The sequence below is a fragment of the Trachymyrmex cornetzi genome, unplaced genomic scaffold, assembly GCF_001594075.2.
Source record: "Trachymyrmex cornetzi isolate Tcor2-1 unplaced genomic scaffold, Tcor1.1 scaffold928, whole genome shotgun sequence".
Lineage (NCBI taxonomy): Eukaryota > Metazoa > Arthropoda > Insecta > Hymenoptera > Formicidae > Trachymyrmex > Trachymyrmex cornetzi.
The window spans coordinates 74,791-98,959 of record NW_017300276.1 but is presented as its reverse complement, the minus strand read 5'-3'; the positions used below and the strand labels follow the sequence as shown (position 1 = coordinate 98,959).

Below are 24,169 nucleotides of genomic sequence, written 5' to 3'. Positions count from 1 at the left end.
ACGACAGAACCCATCAAGCGATTGGAAGATCGTTTGAAAAAGATCACCGTAGTTCTAAAGATAGAAAGCAAAAAAAAAAACGTTTCTTATAAAATCGTAATCAAGACAGAAAAGTCGTCTCTCTGTTAAAACACTCACCTCTCTGTGAAAATTATCACGAAATCCATGTAGGAAGAATGTTCGTCAAGTTTTGGAGTCAATGATGATAAAAATAAAAATATCAAATCACAACGATGATATTGATTATAAAAACTTATATCAACTGATCACATTCTAAATGTATCTTGTCTGAGAATATACTCTGAATAAGCGACTTATGTATCTTGTCTGAGAATATACTCTGAATAAGCGACTTATCCACACGACGTGCGAAACTGTAAAAAATGTAACAATATATACCTATCTCAAAATTTTAAATCTAATAAGATTGCAAATTGTAATTTTTACGAAAAATTATAGAATGAAAAATATTTGATGTACGAAGGAGCGTATGAATTCCTACTGTATTATTATATAGCTCTGCAATAGAAAATTCCTTTTGTATTGAACGACTACTTTGTACCGGCACGTATGCGTTCATTCTTTGAGATTGATGTTCCCAACTATTGAACTAGAATATTAGCCCCAACTATTGAAAGCATTCGCTCAAGCGTAACTGTGGTCTGATAATTTAATATTATTATGTTCACAAGAGGTGCCAGCAATATTTGGATAACCTTCATGGCTTACACTAACTTGCCGTCCCATTTTGGTTGGACAGGAAAATAAATGTACAAGAAAATTCCATTTACCGTTAACTTTAGAACCAATTCTGATCAAAGCTTTGAACAATGACCGTTTTAATCTTTTATTTAAACTTTTGAATATTATTTATTTAATAATTTATTGAGAAAATTGCAAGTCATAATCTTATCAAATTTATGCTCTTATAATATTGCTATATTTTTTATGAACATGGTATTTATATTTTAAAGAACTAAGCAGTTTTTTTTATAACAGAAATTATTACTTTTCCATTTCAAATCTTTATCTAAAAATTCGATAAATATACATAATAAACGATAAAACATTTATTTGATATTAAATGTAATATTGAACTCCAAAGAACTTATTTCTGAGACAATCAAATTTAATTCTTCTAAAAGTAAAATTATGGAAAGTATGTATTGTATTTCTCAATTCATTAATTGTTGTTCTTGTATTCTTAATTAACATAAGAATGAAATTAAAATGAACAAATTTAATAATTGATATAAATTCCAGTAGGTAATTTAAAATACTAGTAGATAATTCTATGACATTTGTTTGGAAGACATATAGATAGGGATGAAAAGAGTAACGAGGATTCTAAGTGTCAAGCGGAAAGGGCCTATCGTCGGCTTGGTAAAATGGTCAGCTGTCGCTTTAGTTACTGCCAGTCCTCTAAAAATACAAGTAGCCTCTCTCTGAGTCAACTATAGGAACTCCTCGTCTAATTTTAACCGCCGAACACTGTCCACCGAATACTCTTCGCCGAGAATCTGCTACGAACTCTACAAGATCGCGCAGCCTTTGACGCTTCGCGAAACGCGGATGGACATTCTCCCGAAAGTTAAGTTTCGTAATTCGCGTTGCGCCATTTCTTCCTGAAGAAAACGTAAGTTTCGGCGGTAAATTTGTAGCAAATTAAGTTTGAATTAAGCAAGTCGAGCTTGGCGCAAAGAAAAAAAATAGTTTATTATTTGTTTTTGTATTTACTTAACACCGAGAGAAGTTTTTATCCAATACCTGGACTGGCATTTCAATTGAAGAGTTTCAAGAGCGCTTCCAATGGCGAAAATACTGCTCGTGTAAACATATAGGCGCTAAGAAATTCTACTTTTCAGCGAAACCTTGATTCAAAAGACTGAATTGTAATTTTAAATTCAAATAAGATTTTCTCTACGTAGTTGCTTGTCTGTCATGTCACGTACAGAATAGTCCACGCGGAAAATAGAGAAACAAAGTCGCCCTAAATTTAATTTATTTCAATAGTAGTAAACACTCGTCAAAAAGAGAAAAAGAGACGGATCACTCGATAAATGTAAAATCGATTTTTCTAATTTGATACAAGGATTGAGCTACGAAAATGGGACATAGATATCAAATGTAGAGAAGAGAAATTAAATAGTAGTCTAACGTGCCTCTATTTACTTCCCCCTCCCCCCTCCTGTGCATGCGGTTGCCTGGCGCGGAATTAATGGATGAAGAGATTAAGGCTTTTTTTTGTTTCCGCAGCCTATCCCATTAGTGACGCGTGTTTGTGAAGTGTTTGCTCGCGATATAAACTCTCTTTTTAAGTAGATGAGGTCCTTGCGGTGTAAAACAGAGTGTTTACTGAGCGGAAAATCAAATGTCTCGGCGTCGCGAGAGGAGGTTATTTCTTAATAAATCGTAAGCGAGAAAGATATCTAGGTCATATGAAGTAAACACAGGAAACGTCTCGCAATTCTCCTAACAAAGGCGAGTAAAAGTACACATCCCATTTTCTAACCTAGTGCAATTTGAATCTTTTTAATTCAACGGAAGAAAATATGTAAAAGTATGTAAAATTATAAATCATGAAGTACATGTGATATGTATTATATCGGACTTATGTTAAAAAATATGTTTTGATATTACAAAATTATAATAAAATTTTTTAAATAAACAAATGAACAAGCTCTGTAGAGTCCATAATTCTTTTTATCTTAACTATTAAATCTCGCAAAAAAATGGATTTCTTTGTTTACTAAAACGAGGCGAAATTTATTATCGTGAACATGGATCAGGGATAGAGAAGGTATGTTTGTTCCAAGTGATTGCATCTCGACGACAAGCACCAATTTTTTTCGCAGATTTTCTTCCATCTTATCTTCTCTAAATAAGATTCACGCGTTGGATAGCTATTTCTTCTCCCGTACCACTCTTGAGAGATAATAGAATTATAGCACGAGAGATTACCAATCATACAGCTCTAGAACGGCCTCACGTAATGTTACTCGATGAAATAACCGCCGTTTATTTTATTTCGTAACGTAGCATTGCATTGTGCCGGCGATCAGAGCGATGCATATGATAGTCTGACCTTTACCTACTTTTTTAACAAATTGACAAGATCAATTTATTGAATTAATTAATCTGAGTAATTAAGCAAAGAACTAAATAAATAAAATGATTAAAAAGTCTATCTAAATAAGTACAAAAAATTAATTACTCTAAATTTCTTTATTGTAAAGACAATACTTTGAAGTTCTTATCATTTAAGTTATTGTCAGGAGATTATTGATTAGTGTGTTTAGAAAAATTCTACGAAGCAATTTTATCAGTTGCAGTATAACAGATCTGCAAGAATCACAGTTACAGTTAAAATGGATACTTTTGTTGCTATGTTTTTGCCATCTCTCAACAAATCTTAACATCTTTACCAATATAGTTGCATAATTTTGTGTCACACTGAATACAATTAAGGAATTAAAATCATTATTTTCAATAATTAATTTGATGTTTCCATTGCCAGAACAATTTGGCTCTCAATCAAAATAAGAACTAGTTTTTAATTTTATTCCAGATATCATTTGATTAGGTACGGTGGGGGGGGGGAGGACTTTGTCTTATCATACCGGATTATGATAACGTTTTAGCATATTATTTATCTTCAAAAAACTTTCATAGTTCATCGTAGTGTGAATTTGCACAATTCGTGACATGGAATATGGAAGTGAAATCGATCCGTGAAACCAATCGGCGATTAGTGCGGAGGATTTGAATTATAATGTGCTTTCAATATTCACTAAATTAGCAATTAATGGTTGTCACATGCGAACTATCGCGAGAGATCTGGTTTGTGTAACTCAATCGACGATATTGAACATAAAAATGGTCTGTCTTTATTTTATTAAGAGATACCACCTGGTATCTCGTTTCAGCGAACTTTCAATTTTTTTGCCGAAATATCACGGAAATTAGGTTTCTTACTTGGATATTATAACTGCTGGTTACTGCAGTATTTTCATAGAAAAGATTGATTTATTTAACAACCAAATTTCATTTAACTTTCTTTAAACTGTCTGCCCTAAATATTATGGCAGTTTGTTCTGAAATTATCTTGCTCAACAGCTTTTCCTCTTGTTCGCGCTTGTGTCACCTTTACGCGTTGCAGACACGTAATTTAGATAATGGTATTTTCACGACGAATTAAAATTACGTACTCTCTTTAATGCGAGCATTGAGGCTAGTTTGCAAATGCAATTTGTAAGTGGGAAGAACGACTTGCGGATAATACAAACTTCTATTGTAATGAGAAGGCGGAAGGTACATGTTCTTTATAAGTGGATGATTTCATTTCTTCTTCGAAGCGATATTGACTTATGTAATAAAAATTTATTAAAATTTTAGGATGATTACTTAACCGTGATAGTTTTAGATACTTCGAATTGCGAAGTATCTAAAATAACGAATAATGAAGTTCAATAATGAAGAAAACGAATAATTTTTCTTTTCACTATACTATAAATAATTCCATAATTAATATTTATTAAGAAAAAAGATATAGTAATGATAACAAAAAAAAATAATTATTCACAAATGGCCGATTATCATTGGATTATTTTATTAAAATAGCAAAATATAATATTTCTTTATTAGATGAACAAAATTTTTTTATTTAACAATACAAATTTGATTACTTACGTTTTGTAAATAACAATGTAAAATTTGGTTGCCATTACAAAATAGGTATTCTTTTAGTAATTTCAACAAAATAATTGAAACTATGGTAGAGCGAAGAGCGTTTCGCGAAGCTGTCAGTAACGTGTCTTATCGTAAGAGAAATTCGACATCTATCTGTATAAAGCCGGGACGATTAGAGATCAATCTCGTGCACTTCTCGGCTCTTGCCACATCATGGCCAATTATGGTAGCTATCATTTTTTCAGAGTTATTAATAATCAATTGTTCTAAATCTAAATACTTTTGCTAAGCTTAAAAATGCCAAACATAATTTCACTCTGTAGAAAGTGAGAGGTATAAATTATTCTTATGTAATTGTTTTGTTCCGATAAAAAGAATTAATAGACTCCAAAGAATAAATCGAAGAATGATAATACCTATGGGAGCCAAATACTGGATGTCCACGTGTAATGAATTTATTTAATTAATACGTAAAGTATAATAGACGTTTCGATCCTATTGCGGATCCTTCTCAATATCGCAATCACATTGAATTACTATGCAATTAAGAAAGAAGTTGATAATACTGATGTGATTGCGATATTGAGAAGAATCCGCAATAGGATCAAAACGTCTTTTGTACGTTATTGTGTATTATGTATTAATTAATTAAATTCATTATACGCGGACATTCAGTGGACATTCGGCTCTCATAGGCATTATCATTCTTCGATGATTTGTTTTGGTAACAAAATGTTCTGTTTCTATAACTACAAAAGATCTACAAACATCATACAAAACAATTTTATATCATTAAATTATTACTTCATTTAGTAAATTTAACAATTTAATATCGGCATGGTAACCAACGGTTTGATTGAGTATATATCAACAAATAGTTTTTGAGTCAAAAAACTTTGGTTATTCATACAAAATATTTCTCTCAGTGTTTACGCTATTTTAAAGTATAATTGGACAATTAAAATAATCAACCCTTTGTGGACTGGCGTGCCCATTTAGGTATACACACACACCCTTTTATTTTGTAGATTGCTCATTCGAGTTTTATAAAACTTGGTTTACAGGGTAATTTAATAATGCTTTATTCGATAAGGTTAAAAATAAAAAAATTTGAAACGATCGATTCAATATGACGGAAAGGATATATAAAATAATCCGATTATTATAAAACACGGCTTTAGGAAAATTTTAATTGCGGAGTATACGAGTATAACATCAAATTTCCAGTTTTAATTTATTTGAAGCTCATCAGTGCTACGTAAACAGTTAGTACTGATAAAAACTGACTTCCAATCTCGGATTATAAACTATGTGATACTAGGTCCTTCTTCACTGGAAATTACTACCCTTTTGAAACTCAACACTTTCAGACTACGCATCCTCAGCGATATCACAAGAATCTACTAAAACCGAATTTCTAATTAGATTATTTTTTTGGAAATTGAATTTTAAAATTCTGAAATCAGAATCGAATCCAAATTCTGACAACTTTTTAAAAACAAGGTGTTTTTTAAAGTTTTTTGCTAGCTCTCGTCCTCAAAGGGTTAAGTAGAACACTCAAACATAATGAGAACGCTACAAAAAGTTAACCGATTTGATCATTCTACATTTTGGTCTAACAAAGTTATTTTTGGATCTATATCTAATCAATTTTTATATACTTTAGCAAAACCATTCTTTCCAGGATTTTGATAAAATAATGTTTCTTCTGTCTAGAAGATACTTATCTTACTTTACAAACATGTTTCAATTTTCGCATTTTTGTGAGCCCTTTTACATCAAAACCGTTCTTTTCACATGTAGATTTTTTATAAAATAATTCTTCTTCTGTCTAAAGAATGTACTTATTCTGTTTTACAAACCCTTTCGTCTCGACTTTAGCATTTTCGTGAGTCTTTTTCCGTATGTGGGTTTGTAACGAAGAGATATTATTTTCCTTGTGATACTCCAAACAGATCCTTTACCTAGATGTTACAAACGATATAACGGTGATCTCGGTATAAGTAAGTTCCGAGTCGGAGTGGAACTGTCACTTCTAGCGTTTGTCCTTACAGTTAGAACTTCCCGAGATTTTCACCGGCAGAGGTAGAGTAATTTAAGTTTTCGACGACGCATCCGTATTATTTATTGTTTTGCGCTTTGGAACTTAATTGAAGTTACACTCCCAATTTTACCGTATGTGATTCCGAGATTTTCCGCGTCGAAAACATTCGTTTATACCAATATCGTGATTTTGATATCACCTTCAAAAATCAATATATCTTTGTTTATTTCGTTTCTTTGTTTATTTGGTTCACAAATTATTAAAGCGGTATCACATAATTTATCGATTTAATGATTTTCGATCTCCTGTTGAGTTATAATTAGAAGTTCTGATTTTTCTTCGAAACATTTTAAATAGATTTTTTGAAACGTTTTTACATTTTTATAAGAATTTTATGAGGATATTCTAAATATTGATACATTTTTGTTTTGCTTTAAAAAAAAATGATATACATTACTTGTAAAATACCTTTTTTGAAACTTTTACTTTTCATTTTTTTACAACGTTGTTTATAACGTTGTTTTCTAAAATGCTTAACTACAAAAAACTGGACTCTTGATATAATTAAAAAATTCCACTGTAAATATATACTTTCATGTTTCAAGTGAATTTAAGTATGCTTCATTATTATTCTTCAACTTTGTATCAGTTCGATTATACATGAAGTATTATACATGAAAGTCTTCAACTTCCTAGTTCACTTCAATCAGAAGTCTCTCTCCGACATTATGAAGAATGTTTTCTTATTCAACATTATAAGAACATTGATTTTAATGTCGGGCTCAAGATTGTAATGCCAAAGCAGATAGAAAAATATGATTTTTAACTTTTACTAAGGCAAACCTATTATTTATGTAGGTTTGAATCCGGTACCAAATGGCATATAGATTGAATTATCCATCGTCATTAAGGAATCTTTCCGAATTGAATTTGTTCGGTTGTGAATAGTATTTTAAATCAAGATTTACAGACATCGGGAGCCATATACTACTTCTAGGTTTCTAATCGTTTCGCTATCCAGAATTGTTGAACAATTCAAACTTTTAACATATTTTTCCTCAAAGGATACATTATTAGATACCATAAATATACATTATCTTTATTAATATACTTAAAACTAATATGTGTCATTAAAATCGACTATCGATAATATTGATAATTAATTTAGTTGTCATCTGGCAGAGAGAATGCTGTGTGCTCGAATAATTAAATTTTAGAGGAATTCGAATAAATTCCCGATCGCATTACGCCAATAGCACTGCGATCGCTTTTCATTAATCAGAAAAATACTTGAGCGAGTGAGTAACTTGTGAGTTACAACTTATAATAGCTGGTTTGCTTATGTATAATTCCAATATTCACGATGTCTGTAAACAGGCGATCGTCCGTAAATATTAACAGTAAAAGTTAAAAATTCAAGATCTATCAGAATCTTCGTTATCTTTCGCATAGTGTTTTGCACGTTGTTTTTCTCTCAGCTACAAACGTAAAGTTAATCTAAGGAAAACTTGTTTGCAAACATGGTTTGCTTATAATTTTGAGATACACAATTTTTAAATCATGGACGTAAATAAATAACTAGATAAGTTCATGTCAGATGCAAAGAGACTTTAGTTTAACAGAATTTTAATATATGTAAAATGCAATTATTTTACACAAATATAATAAGTGAGAAGAATGCCATTTTCGATCAAAGCAGGTCTTGGTGTTTAATCATTCATGTGTGAATATACAAATACAATTTTCAGTTCTAGAGATTGATTGCGTCAGACTTGAAACACAATTATAAACTGAAATAATAATCTCATAATTAAATTAATTGATCGTTGATTTAACAACTTATTGCTAAAATCATCTCAGCCGAAATTCAAATCGCATCTCTCAATTCGACCACGAGTTATATGATAATATTAAATTATTAATTTAATTGTGAGATTATTATTAATTTAAATGAGATTATTATTTCAATTTATGATTGGGTTTGAAGTCCGACAAACCAAATTTATAGAACTGCGCGCAATTTATAGAATTGAAAACTGTATTTGTATATTTACATATAAATATTACTGAAGATAAACACCAAAATTTGCTTTGCCGAAAATGATATTCTTCGCACTTATTTGTGTTGAAACATTTCTCAGTTTATTTCATTCAAAAATTTTTTATTTTAATATGTAGGGTAACTCCGGTATATACGCCGCACCTATCAAAAACTTAATTTATTAAGTATTATTTACTATGTTTAAAACAAAAGAACTATATCAGTAAAAACTTTGTACTGTCTACTATTATGAAAAAAATATTAGAAATCCGAAATATTTAGTTTTCGTGTATTAAAAAATAAACTTTTTGAAATCTTCCATTTTTGCTATATATAGATAATGGGTGGGATATATGGCAAAAATGCAAGGGTTTCAACAAACTAAACAAAGAATAGGAAAGCACTTGTATTTTGTTTTATATACAACATGCTTTACTATTCCTCTACGCGTATGTATCACGAAATAACCACTAGGTCTTTTATACGCCTTACAGTAATCATTTTATGTAGATTATAATTTATGATGATGCTGCTTGTTACACACACAGTGACAAATCGATTCAACTCACAATAATTTCATTAATGTTAACAGTAAACAGCTGAAATTATAACTCAACAGAAATTATAACGTAACAGAGTAGTTGCGAGAAAATGACCCCCACTCCTTCTATTTTTTCTGACTTCCGCGGCGTAAATCCCAGCGCGGCGTATATACTGGAGTTACCCTAATAATTTTTATTTTAATTTTCAACATTTTGAAAATTTTTGGTTAAATTAAACGTTCGTTATAATAAAGCTTACTTTGTACTCGAAACGAGTAAAAGATAATCTCCTTTGTTACCTATTTATATCCTTTCTACTCTCATATTTATGGTCTCATCTAACTTAGGAATGGAATTTGCGAAGAATTGCTCCTGCGTCTGTATTTGATGACCACATTTTCCGGATGATGAGTATTCACAATGTAGACTTCGCATTTGGAAAGTAATATTATATAGTGGCAATCTGTCTGCATTGCTGTAAAGACGAGTGAAATATTCGGCGAAAAAAGTGCACAAATTATGATAGATAATTTATCTCGTGCCTTTTATACAATGTAAAACAAATTGGATTAAATACAAATGGAAATGCGCAGAGAAAAATAGCGACTTTGCATTTGTAAAATTTGTTTCAATATTTTAGACTCTTTTTTGTATACCTCTTTATTACACATATATTTTGATTTTTCATGTCACCATTATTTTACTGAGACCATTTCACGTGCATATAAATATAAAATAATTAATACTAATAATTTTTCATATTTATATAAAATAGTTAGTTAAAATAACATATAATTTTGAAATAATTACTTAATATTATATCAATTAATATGTTATTAATTTTATTATACTATTATTACTCAGAAAATGTTACATTCAATTGTTATTTGGTTTAAAGATTATTACATTAAGAAAAGATTTTCTCAATGTTTGTATAATTTTCTTATATTATAATTTGACTATAAAAAAATTCCGAGTTTTATATAATGTTAAGAAAAATATTTTAAAATCTTTATAATTTTTTAAAAATAATTATTCTACAATTAGATAATAAACATATTGATTGTGTTCGATCATATTTAGTACAGTTATTGCTTTTTAATAGTATAATTAGCTTCTTCTGCGATCTTTTGAGATTCCCTCTTTTTTTAAATTATTATTATATCTAGATTCATCCGATGAGGTTGTAAAAATACTGGAACGCGATCAAATTAACGATCGCAATTTTGTTTGATGTGACAATGAATAATTTCCATGATGACACGCGGAGATGAGCGTTTTCGTCTATGGCGCCGCTATTTTAGCATTTAATCAAACGAGAAAGTACATTTTATCAGCGCTTCTCCAATATATTGTGCGCCGTCTTATTCTTCGTTTAATCAACAAAAAACATCGTTCTATTCATCTCTGCCTACCATGATAGGTACATGTCGAGCGTCAGACTTCTATATGTAGGTATAATATCGTCTATTATGCTTCGCGATAAGAGAAGTACAGGCTGTAAGGTACAAGGGATGAAAAGGAAAAAGTGCGCGCAAGCTCTGTCGAGTTAACTTGCATTATAAAGTTCGTTTATAATGAAGCAGAAAAATGCTAGTTACTATTATGATTACATTAATATTTTTCATTCACCACTTGTCTCTTATTTTTGTTATTACAAAAAGCATTAGTTAGATTAATAAATTCCCGGTAAATATATATGCATCTAAATAAAAAGCGGCATTGTAATCATAAAATAGATTAAAGTAGCGCATTTAATCGGATTTTGATATAATAATTTTTTGTTCAGGCTATTCTTTTATCATTACTGCCTCAAATTGTGACATCAAAAGCGAGAAAATAATGAAAATTTTTGCAAAATGTATTAATACGAAAATATATGTTTTAATAAAACAACATTTAAATCAATAAACCGACTTATAAAATATACGAAAAATACTCTCCTTTTGCTTCGTTAATTAATAACTAACCATACATCTGAAAATTATGCATAACTAAAAACGAAGCAAGCTGTAGTCACAGCTATGACAAATTGTCCAATTAATAATATATAGAAATAAAAATGATTTAATTCCTTTTCAAAACAAAGAGATAATTTCGGTATATAGTATTTTATAATTCTATTCTATACATATCGATTACAAATATTGTTTTATTAAAAAATATTTCTGACGTTCATTCAAATATAATTTGTAAAAATTTTTATTGTTCTTTAGCTTTTGACGTCACAATGTAAAATAACAAAAGTGAATGAACAGGAGCCTTAAATATAATATATGTAAAAAAATAGATTTGTATTCACGATTGGTACGAAAATCCGGATTTAGAAAATAGCGCTTTTACCTGTGAGTCAAGAGAACAAAGATCCTTTTTAGTCAGTAAAATACGATTCAATCGTTACCTCGTTAGAATATCGTAATGATTTTAACTGGTTGGTTCCGAGAAACCGTGGCGTAAACCACTCTTCGGTGTAACATGTGCAGGAATCAGACCGTTAACATCGCGAAAACCATTCATAGAGAACGACTGAGAGAAGTGTCGGGCGTGTTGTGTAAGCGTGAGATAGTATACAAGTGCAGTCTAGTTTACAACGGTAACATATTCATCTCGAGATTTACGAGCATCGACCACGGCAGCTCACTGCAATCAGGGCTGCATAAATCCGATGAAATGTTGATATTCTCTGTTCGAAATTATCTGATCTACTTCGGCCATTTAATTTGATAAACTTAGAAGTTATTAAAATAATTCTAGAATAATTTACATAAAAGACCTATAAATAGTTAATATATTAATTATTCTTAACTCTTTTAAATACATATTTAGTAATTATGAATTACTTAACGCATGTATAATATACAAAAAATTGTATTTCTAGGAACGAAAAAGAAAAACATTGGAAATGTATAAGTATAATATTTTATTTTATAGATTAAGATAAATTAAAACAATTGTATTTTGAAAAAACTGCTTTGTAACAATATCTTTCTTTTTTTGCAAAATTATTAAAAAAAATATTTTATACTGCATGTAGTAGAAATAAACGCATAATCGTATAACGTACTACAATTCCCATTAAATTTAATTTTAACTTTCATCTAATTACTTTTAAAACTTTTTCTAGTTTGTGTAATTTTCAAAGGAAAAGCTAAGCAAAAAAATTTGTTGTTTAGATGCCTAAAATAATTCTTACAAAGATTGTTTCTAATGCATCGATATTAAAGAGGGGAAGCAATTTGTTTTTCTTGCATCATTAACGTGCGCTGATATGCAAGCAGAGGAAATTTTTCGTCACAGCTTAACGATGCGTATTTATAACTAAGAAATTTTCATGTATTACGGTGAAAAGTATATAGTGCTTTTTAGAAGCTTTTGAAGTTATGCGCTTGTAAAACAAGGGTTTTTTAATAATGATTTACATATTTCTTCCATGCGATGTTGTCTCTTGCAAGACAATGTATTTAAAAAATTATTTGTTCCTGAAACTGGTAAATATCCAAAGTGTTAAAATTTATAACGTTGGATTATATCTTTTCTTTTTAGGATATTAAAGATATAATTTTCATATTTTAATCTTATAACGGCATAATCTTTTTGCTTAATATCTTTATCTCTAAAACGTGTTTAAATATGTTTTACATTATAAACAAAAGAATTAATTCTTTTCATTCTTTATTATCTTAATGCTAAATAATCTTCTAAGATTTCCGCTCCTTTAAATCACCTCAGTAAAATCACCGATTTTCCGCGAGATATTCGCGCGACTCTCCAAATCTTAATCTTCCTTCAATTCTACTTAAGCATATTTAAAAAAGCACGATTTTTCACATCTGGAAAAAGTAGATGGAATTAAAAGATCTCGAGCACACATTGTAATGATTTAAAGAACTTTCTGTTTTATCTAAGTGGCGACCATTTAATGTCATTTATTGCATCATTGTATTGAGTTATTTCTATAATAATACTAAATTATACCAATATCGTATAAACATAAATCTTTTTACTGAAATTCGCTATTCTAGAATTTAAAATATATAAATCCATATATATATTTAAATACAATCTTTTTTTTTAATATTTTTTAAATCTTTAAAATGTTTTTGATATCTTTATTTCAATTTGTATATAGAATTGCTTATTTTTTTATAATTATCATTTTAATTACAAAAATTGCTTTTTTCTCTATAATTGTGTCTATATAATAGTTCTTTTTAATTTATAAGCATATTATCAAAGTCATCAAAATGCGTATTATATTTAGAAATTTCAGCTTATGTATTTTATCGCAAACGCGTAGAGCGAAACCTTGTGAATTGAAATTAGAATGTGTTACATGTTAGTATAATCTGTATGCTAGAGTTCGTACATAAACCATAAATTGACCAGAAAGTGCAATAACTCCGAGTTAATAACATAAATTTAGCCTGATTCTGTAATCCGACTTATAACGAGCATCGTTATTTTGTTGAAAATTTGTTCATTTAACTGAAGACTCACATATAAGTTTAACTTGTTCGTTTAAACATAATCTACGTAGCAATATAATCTTACTATATAATTTAACAAAATTGGTTTTTTATCAATTTAAATTATACATAATACTATAATTTGCATAAATCAAACTATATATAATATGCCATTTTATAATCTTGTAATATTAGGTTTAGTATTATTAATTAGTAATAAAGTAGAAAATAGAGGAAGTTACTTTGATTAAGGTATTCATTCATCTTCCCTTCGAAACAAATCAATTTTGGAGACGAAAAACGGCAGGAATTAAGTTTAACACCTAATAGAATAAAATACATACTGTACCTGATAGAATATGATTTTGATCATATTATATCAGATACAGCAAATTACAGCTGATTTCATTAGTTTTTTACAATTGGTATCGCCTCGTTAAAAAATGATAAAAGCCTGGATAGCACACGATTGCTACTATAAAATCTGTAACAGAACAAAAAATCAAAATTCTTAGTCATCAGGTGTTTCCGTTGACCACGTAACTCTTTTCATTTGTTTCATTTGCATATAACCATCTGGGAACTACAATTCATTTTTTGGCCCAAATTCGCGTACGTAGGAAAACTCATTTATTTTTCCGGAAATTTATATTCTCGTGGAAAAAGTTAAGCATAATCTGACTGACTGCAAAACTCCACGTCTATCTCATTTCGGAGATAAAAGCAATACATTTAGAGATTAACTTTGTACAAAAATATTTGTTTACAGGAACATTGTCAAGAAACAATGGAACAATCCGGTTTCAGTTGCATTTTATCTGTTGCTATGAGAGAGCTTGTTAGAAACCTTATACTTTCTGTCATGATGGTTGTTATCCACGATTTTTTGTTATACGTATTTTTGTTATACGTATTTTTATTTTATAGCGGAGTGTCTTTTCATATATTCGAAAGATAACAATTCTTAAATATCATCTCGGAGCAATAGGGTGTGAAATTGTTCTCACAATATAAATGATAAGACGCCTGATTGCACCCCATTTTCTCCTACGGTGCAGTCATTTTCTTCGCCGTAAAAGTTCACTGGAAGATACGTGGGTGGAAAATGCGTTTGCATTATTTTTAGATCACGTTTCTGACGCACAATGATTTTTTTCAGCGAACCATTGCGTTCGTCTCGCCGAATTATGAACACATTGTACGAAATAACAAAGCGCGAAATTTTTGCACGATCACAACCTTACTTTCATGCGCGCTTCCGTAAATGATCTTAATATTCAAATATAGGAGATATTTTTAGAATTATTTCAAAAGTAATGGATTGATTATGTATGCGTCATTAAATCACAAAAAGAATTATTAATAAAATTAATATAAAGACTTAAAAGATTAAAAATTATTGCAATAAATAGAGAAATAAGAGCTGGATGACCGTGTTTATTTGTTTAATTATACACACTGATACATAAACATTATACAAAAACAATGATCATATGTTGTGCGTGTGTGTTCAATTCATAAGCTTTAATATATACACAATTTAACGATTTAATTTATAATTTATAATTTTTTTAAATTTATATTCTCCTAAGAGAGAATAATCTCATTATAGATCGAAACGTTTGCAATCATTGTGTGTTTTCATATTTATGTATTAGTTCGTAGGATAATCATCCATTTCAGTTTATTAGCTCTTTCTCTATTCATTGAAAAAAGTTGTATTCTCACAATAGCAAATTTTACGAAAGAAACAGGAAAATGATACAATGATCTTTCCACTGCATAGAATAAAGGTAATCGAATGGTGGGTAATCGAGCTGTACAGTTATATTTGCTATACTATTTTATATTGCCTTGATATAGGGAACGTACATTTATTAAATTCTCTCTAAACTGTTAATAAAAAGAAATATTTTTGATAAAAAAAAAAGTAAACATGCGAACTTTCTGAAGTTATTCAATTTCTGATGTAAGTGACCGTATGTTACGCAAATTGCATCATAATCAATATAAATACCAATATTATATAGGTTTATAACATTTTTTCATACATCTAAATATTATTAATCCTTTTTCGTTAATTAATTTAATTCAATATATTTTTTAAAAACAAAGATCAATCCTAAGATTCCACAAAAAGCCATAAATCAAAATAATTTAAAATTTGAATTATAATAAACTTGCGTCTGTTAAATAATAACGTTCTAAAAATTGAAGAGATAGTTGTAACATTATCGTATAAATTGATTATTTATGTAAGCATTTTTAAAGTTCATTTCAAAAGTAACGTGATTTAAAATATAGGGTACCTTCTAAATACTTTAAGTACGACAAAGAATTGAAAAAAACTATTAAACAAATCAATAGAACTTCTGTAGATGCCAAGTATGAGCCGACACAGGATTTCCGTGTGTAAAAAAAAACCAAAACGAATTTTGTATGTCAATTCATTTAATACAATTTCATTTAAACGTTTCAACCCTTGATTCAGGTCCTCTTCAGTAATTATAAAAAGTCAATTGCATTGGGTAGACTTAGATCGCTGTTATGTCATCGTATTCGAAATACATCAAGTTGATAGACTTAATGCAGAGAAAGAATAATACTGACAAACAGTTTTATGTCCATAGAGTGCCTACGCTCGCACGCACATCACGTTCACAATACAAAAATCGCACATTACAAGTAAACTATTTCAACCAACAGTTCAAATCGCGTGGCAATCATGATACAAAAGATGCTGTAGGTCTGTACGCTGAACTCAGTGACTCAAGACCTACAGCATCTTTTGTATCATGATTGCCACGCGATTTGAACTGTTGGTTGAAATAGTTTACTTGTAATGTGCGATTTTTGTATTGTGAACGTGATGTGCGTGCGAGCGTAGGCACTCTATGGACATAAAACTGTCAGTATTATTCTTTCTCTGCATTAAGTCTATCAACTTGATGTATTTCGAATACGATGACATAACAGCGATCTAAGTCTACCCAATGCAATTGACTTTTTATAATTACTGAAGAGGACCTGAATCAAGGGTTGAAACGTTTAAATGAAATTGTATTAAATGAATTGACATACAAAATTCGTTTTGGTTTTTTTTTACACACGGCGATCCTGTGTCGGCTCATACTTGGCATCTACAGAAGTTTTATCGATTTTTAATATTCTGAGCCTTATAATATTAAGTTATTAATTATTAAACAAATTCTTTCTCTTTTTTAAAAGCAATACCACGCTCCGTTTTTTATTCTTTCCTTATTGCTGAAAATTAGTTTCTCCTAGGAAGCATTTCTCGTACGATTCCCTCGTATTCATCGTATGCTCTATTAAATTATGTAGACGGTGTTCACATTTGCATTTACCTACAATAATTCTCAAACCCATAGTCATCTTAAACTTCACCCTAATATAACTCTAACGGCAGTCATTTCCTTGACACCGAACTTGTAACATAAATAATACTTTAGAATAATCTACATAAAAGTTTGATATTGCTAAACTTAATTATTAGATATTGTAAGTATACGTATAAAAATAAAAACTAATTATTAAAAAGTGTTACTAGAACTGTCGTTATTTTTTTATATTAACAGAGAATATCGTTTTTTATATTAACAAAATAACTTCACAGGTTTCTCTCACTTTTCAGGTATCCGTGAAGTTAGCACATTTTATTAATATGAAAAAAAATGATAGTAGCATTTTTCACAGTTCTACACAGTTCCTCATAAAAATAAAAAAAAGTTCGGCATGTTTATATTATTATAATAAACCAAAGTTGAGAGAGAGAGAGAAAAAATTACAGCCGAAACTCTAGTTAAAAATAAATGCAGTGTATAGTTTTCTGTTAGTACTAATCGTTGGAATTGCGATAAATAAATTTTCATCATGACACTTTTTCTCCAAGTGTCGTACTGTCTTTTATATAGAATGTACCTAAAGCTTTTTTACTCAGTATTATGTGTACTGTCTACCATATAAATGTTGAATGGTTTTTTTAGCACCCTGTATATACTATATACCATAATTCTACTGAATTCATACACACCTTTATTAACACCTAATAGTTTTCATCTGTCACTGCTTTTCTGAAAAATGAAAAAAAACTGATGTGTTCAATGGAGCTTACAAAATGAAAAAATAAGGTATTTGCTAGAAACTCCATTTTATCGTATAAAAAAAACCGGGTTAGACGATATTTTTCACCTCGTGCTTATATCACTGTTTCCGCTACCGTAATCGTAAATTTGCGCACTCATGTTCTCTTCATATAAATTCAGAAGTTTGACGGAAATCATTTGTCAATGTCGGTAACGTATCTTTTACTCTCTCCATAATTTTTTTTGCAACAGCTATTTTCATCATTCTCTTTTGCGCAGATTTTTCCGCGGAGTGATAATTTTTTAAATCGCTCGTATATCATTATGAATAGTAGCAGTAAAGCTCGATGCGACCTCAACGAGCATCCAACTATGAAAGCTTTCTCCTGATTTGCGTACACATGGTGACTATATTGATATTTCAGACAAAGAATATAAAATAGTGTTTCGCATATATTGTTCATTGTTTTGTAAACCTAATACTTCGTGCCCGCAGTTTACACTTATATAAATGTATTATATATTATACATAAAACTACCTTTGACACTATAAATTTTTTATACCTTTTATCGGTTTAATGATATACGCTTAAAAAATCGATTTTTATAAAGGGAATGTTTCACACTCCTTTAAGAGTTTATAAAAAAAATTAATGTTTTATTTGTAATCTATGCAATGTATTTCGAGCTTATGAAAATCGAAAAGAAATATTTGATATATCTTGGTATATTTTTTATTAATGTTCGATACATTTGATAAAATCGCGTAATGTATATCAAAGTAATCTTTAGTAATAGAAAAAAACTTTATGAATTTGCTAAAAAGGTGCAAACTTATGCAAAACGCGTGTTTTCTAGGGCATCTTGTATACATCGTAAACCTGTTTAAAAAAGCTATTGTCGTATATGGCAAAGTGGATTGCAGGCAAACTAGATTATATTTACCATTTTTGGGATAACCTATTTCAGATATTCAGTGTACAGTGTTCCAACAGATCCATTTTCGTGTTTTATCAGCAGGCCTTTTTTGTACAAAGGTCATTTAGCCGATAGTTGCATCGCACTATTTAAGCAATGATTTAGAAAAAATAATTATATATAGCGGTTTAGTTTAATTAATATTGTTTAGGAAATAGGAAATACAGCACGATATCGCATATCTGTAATTTAATATAAGCTGTTACGTGCTTTCTTCTAATTTAAATGTAAGTAGGTAGCCTTAACGTAAAAATGATGAAAAATGCAAAGGTGATATATGATACATAATCTGCGAAGGTAATATTAAGAAGAAAAAGAAATTCTCTTCATTTTTTGTAATTATAATAAATTTCATACGTATATCGTTATAAATTCATCATATATCTATATGTCAAATGTTGTTTACAGATCATATATTAAATGTTGTTCATAAATCGTACCACGCAAGCAGGAAACACGATAATTAAAAGAAAAACCCGGAAATATTATGTATGACTATAAAAATTTTATTAGTACCGGTATTTGATTGCTTCCATATAAATTAATTGTTCTATATAATGCTCTGAATAAAACTCAAACTCAATAAACTTTACTCGAACTTTAATAAACGAGAGAAGAAACGAATATTCGTTCGAATGCGATACTATTGTCTGCATTCATATAGCATACATGTATATTTATGAATTCTATTAATTTCTTGAGAATTGAAGTTCTCTAACAATGTAATTTACAAATCTTTTTTTCCAAAGGTTTTCGGAATCGCTAATTTCAATTCTGATCTCAGAATTAAAAAATTCAAATTTCAAAAAATGACCTGCAGATTATCGTTAAATTCGGTTTTAGGAGTATCTCTGAGTTTGAACGTATAGCCTGAAAATATCGAATTTCAAAAGAACAGTAATCTCTTATCTAGAAAAAGAAGGATCTAATGTCACAGGCTGGTTCGAAATCAGAGCTTGAAAGTCAATTTGGAAATCAGTACTAATTGTTTACGTAGCACTGGCAAGCTTCAAATAAAGCAAAATTGTAACTTGATATCGCAATTAACCTCCCGAAAAAACTGAGTTTTATGATAATAAATTTTTTTTTCAAATTGAGTCCGCTATATTAAATCTATTATTTTGAATTTTTTGTTTTTTATCTCAGATTTGTATAAAATGTTATCAAATTACCCTATAGGTCAAGTTTTATAAAAATTGAGCGAACAGAAGCGTAATTATAACGTTATAAATTAACATTATAATTAAAAAAGAGGAAAAACTAGTATCAAAATTGGTTTAAACGTGTTCACGATGAACAACAAAACAAAAAATTTGAAAAATCAAGTAGAAGTTGCTATTTTTTCCCAGATATTTACTTAAATTCACGTATTTGCATTTTTACAAAAAGAAAAGAGCTTAAATTTTCACGAAATTCACTCCTGAGTGCAACTTGATGAGTATAATCATGAAACATAATATACGCCAACACTTTTAGTAGAGCCGCTGCAACAGGATTATCCTATTTCACATCAAGAGATGCCTCCTTTATTGACATGTATGCTAACGTATGATCTTGCGTGTTCTCCACGGTGAGTTTACGCGTTCAATGTTAGTTAATCAGTAATGCCGTGAGTGATCGAGATAATCGGAATTTAGCAGCACGTATTCACGTTTGCATTAACATACGTAGTTGATAACCGTGGCGCTTTGCTGGCACTATTTCATTGTAATTATCATTATTTGTGGCAAAAGTTTGGTTTATCACAAATCAAAGAGATTCCAATTTTGAATTGAAAATCGATATATGAGATTTATGGGTAGAAATATGTACATAATATATATTGGCTCTTCTCAGATAATTTGGGAAGTGAGCACGATGCTTTGTGGAATATATAATATATTACTTTAGTATTCCAATGATTCTATTTCAAAGTATTTCAAATATCAATTTTTGAACATAAATCATATTATGTTTATTTTTAATGTTAAACATTTCGGTAGAGTTCGAAAAAGCTTCGAAAAAGGAACTATTCGACTAAAATTTACCTACAATTAATTAGAGAATAATGTTTTTTATTACTTATTTATAGTCTATAATGTCACTTGCAAAAAAAATTTCTTAATTTATAAATTTATGAAGTTAGAGTAAAAAACAATATTTTATTTAATATTGTTATTTCGTTCTAAAATATAAGCTTATACTGTTTAAAATTAAAGATAATCGAACTACACGAAACGATACGTGCTTGCAACAACAATGTATTATTGTTCTTCGTGTACGTGATGCATTTACATATTTATCTATGATTGTCATCTGTGTAACTTCGTTAGTTCCAAAGATATCAATTCAAGCATATTAATTTAAAGATAAACATACGTATATTAGAATCAAACATATGCTATTCGTGGACAAACACAAATTATCACCGTGTACATGTCACATCCTTCGCGTCGTATTGATTGACAAAATCAAGGACACACAATTAATTCCGTGTGATGTGATCAACTTTATCAATCGTTGAGCGAACGAATATTTCATTGCGACGACGATATCGAATCAAATATTGTGCAAATCATAGAAATGACATTACATGAGATTACATTGCGGAATATTATGTATACATGGAGAGAATTTTCTTTTAAAATTTACCCTGAAAATATGGTTGTGGTACAAAATATTTTAAAGATTTTTATCATGCACTTCAGTAAAATTAATTAAACTTATTTTGTACTTTATTCTAGTTTTATTAATGAATGAGAGAGATTTATATTAAAATTCTTCGAAATACAATGTTGTCTCACGACTATCATATTTTCAAGGTAAATTCTAAAAAAAAATTCTCTCCGTGTACAATTGCTTATTTTAACCGACGAACGCATTAGAGAAGATGACACGATAAATCTTAATAAAGAAACGAAAGGACCATGGTTAGAACATACTTAATGAATCCATATTCATCTCACTAATGTGTATTTAACAAAGCTTTTTTTCACGATCGTATAACAGTAAACCACAATTATACATCGTTCCATAACGTTTGCAGGATCTTTAATTTTGCAAATTAAGAATTTATTAATTTTTTTCTAAAGTTTTTTGCATTTTTTTATTTGTTTCTTTTATTCGGTTCTTAACAAGTTTCATTTAAAAAAATGATGAAATACTGTTCGAATATATTTATCTAAATTACCGATAAAGTTGACAATGATGCATCTTTCTTCCTAAAAGTATCTGACAGAATCATTAATTACATTATCAACGAAACATAAAACAACAATAAAAGATAAAACCGCATTTATTCTCATATCGATAATTTCTATTGTAAATAATTTAACCGAAATAATTACCTTTCCTCTCATTTATTACGAATAAAATAGTCATACTCATTGTTAGTTGACGTTGCAAGTGGCGACATAAAAAATTTATTAATGCTCTTAAAATGTATGAACAATAGAGGAATTCAATCATTTCATTGCGCGAGAATACGCTCATCAAATGTGTATAAAAATTAATATAACGCATGAGAAATTATTAGCGATAACTGTGATGTTACACAACAATGTCAATTCGCTTCTAGCAAAATGATTTTATTCAAATAAACGAATCGTCTTGTTTTTTTCTCTTTAGAACTGCGATTTCATTCATTATCTCTGTTAATAATAAACAAAATAATTCAATTCGAAAAAAAATTATAAATTAAGAGTTTACTTTCGGAGAATTTTTTCAAAAGACTAATTTAAAATTGTCGCAGCAATTTATATTCGTAATTTGCATGTAGATGAACGTGGAATAGCAAAAGATTAATTATAAATTATAAACATAAATTATTGTAACAATTTCGAGTGATTTACGGTAATCCTTTACATAGATTCCAAAACACTTAAAATAACGCGTTATTAAAGGTAGCAAATTATATTTTCGGAATATTCATGATAATTCTCAGTTAATTGACTATCAAATTACGTTGGTAAAATTAAAATGAGCATGAAACGTTTAATATTGGCTTATTTGTAGAGATTATTCTGAATCGCAAAGTAAAATTTTTTAGAACTTATGTATAAAATCTACATAATTTAATTAAATTTTTTGGACTTTTTATTTATTTTGTTTCATTAAAAATATTCTTCTTGTAAAGTATTTCACAATTTCTTTTGATATTTGCTTAAACTGGATCAGCTTTTATGAAGTTGCAATAATTCTGTAAATTTTCCATTTTTTTATCTTTATCTCTGCATTTAATAAATAAATTGACTGTAATCAAAGCATATATAGATACTGTTTTAATTTGTCAGTAGCAAATTGCGGTTTTAGATTCGTAAGGATGTGTTCCTTCCGACTATTTGAAGCGCTAAAAATATTCACTTAGCAATTTGACTAAATCACGTAAACGTGCAATGAATAACTTGAGCGCGATTGCGGTGAAAGCTCTTCAAAAGTGGTGAATGTTTTCCTGATTGTACAACATTACGGAGTAATTTTGGTCTGTTGTAATCAAGCAGAATATCCGTTTTTATCGGGATTTTTGTATTTTACACAAATTTGATAAAACAAAATTTTGTCGCTCAAGTTTGTGAAATCTCAATTCTATGAAACACGTCTCTTTTTATAAAAATAATTAAATTATTTATTTATTATATTGTTATTTACATATTTTTTATATTGTTTATTAAATATATTTATTACAAATTTTAAAAATTTCTAGACTTGTAAGATAAAAATCAACATCATAATTCAACATTGTTACAACATTGACATGGAATTTATCGATTAAATGCGATTATTTTAAATGTTACGTTGATATCTATTATTGGAACATCTATTTGTTTAGTTTCATTATTAAAAGATTAACATACTGAAGATGATTTTAATGAAGATTGAAACGTCGTTTATGACTTTGTAACAGAAAATTGTTTATAAGTTTTATATTTATATTTAATGCAAAATTTTGTTTAGCACGTAAAACCTATTAGGCTTATCAGCCTTATTTGCTTTAGTTGAAACATACTTGTTAATATTATTATTTATTAAGTATATTATTATACATATCCTTTCATACATATATCCTTATACAGCCATTGACAAAATTATTAGGCACCTTATTTATTTGACAATTTCTTCAATTTATAAGGAAATAAATAACACTATCTTTTAGAGCATTTTGCTTTAAATATCGATCTTCTCTGGCAGTAGTCTTTCGTTTTCTTCCTCTTCCAGATCTGGATTTAAACTGTTTAGTATCATTATATCTTTTTATTGTAGTTTGAACTGCGCAACGGGAGCATTTTATTTTTTTTGCTATTTGCACTTGAGATAATCCTACGGAATGC

The 24,169-nt window shown here is 29.1% G+C and overlaps 1 protein-coding gene across 4 annotated transcripts in view; it reads right to left on the bottom strand.

Moving 5' to 3' along the window:
* FMRFaR (FMRFamide Receptor) overlaps window positions 1–24,169 on the bottom strand; it is a 69,670-nt gene that overhangs the window by 35,807 nt on the left and 9,694 nt on the right. The window contains exon 1 of one of the 4 annotated variants that reach the window (XM_018520816.1): window positions 11,718–11,774. The exons of the other annotated variants lie outside the window; for them this stretch is intronic. The gene's annotated coding sequence lies outside the window, so the exon portion shown is untranslated. Of the gene's footprint in view, window positions 1–11,717; window positions 11,775–24,169 lie in introns of those variants that run through there. 4 annotated transcript variants of the gene reach the window in all.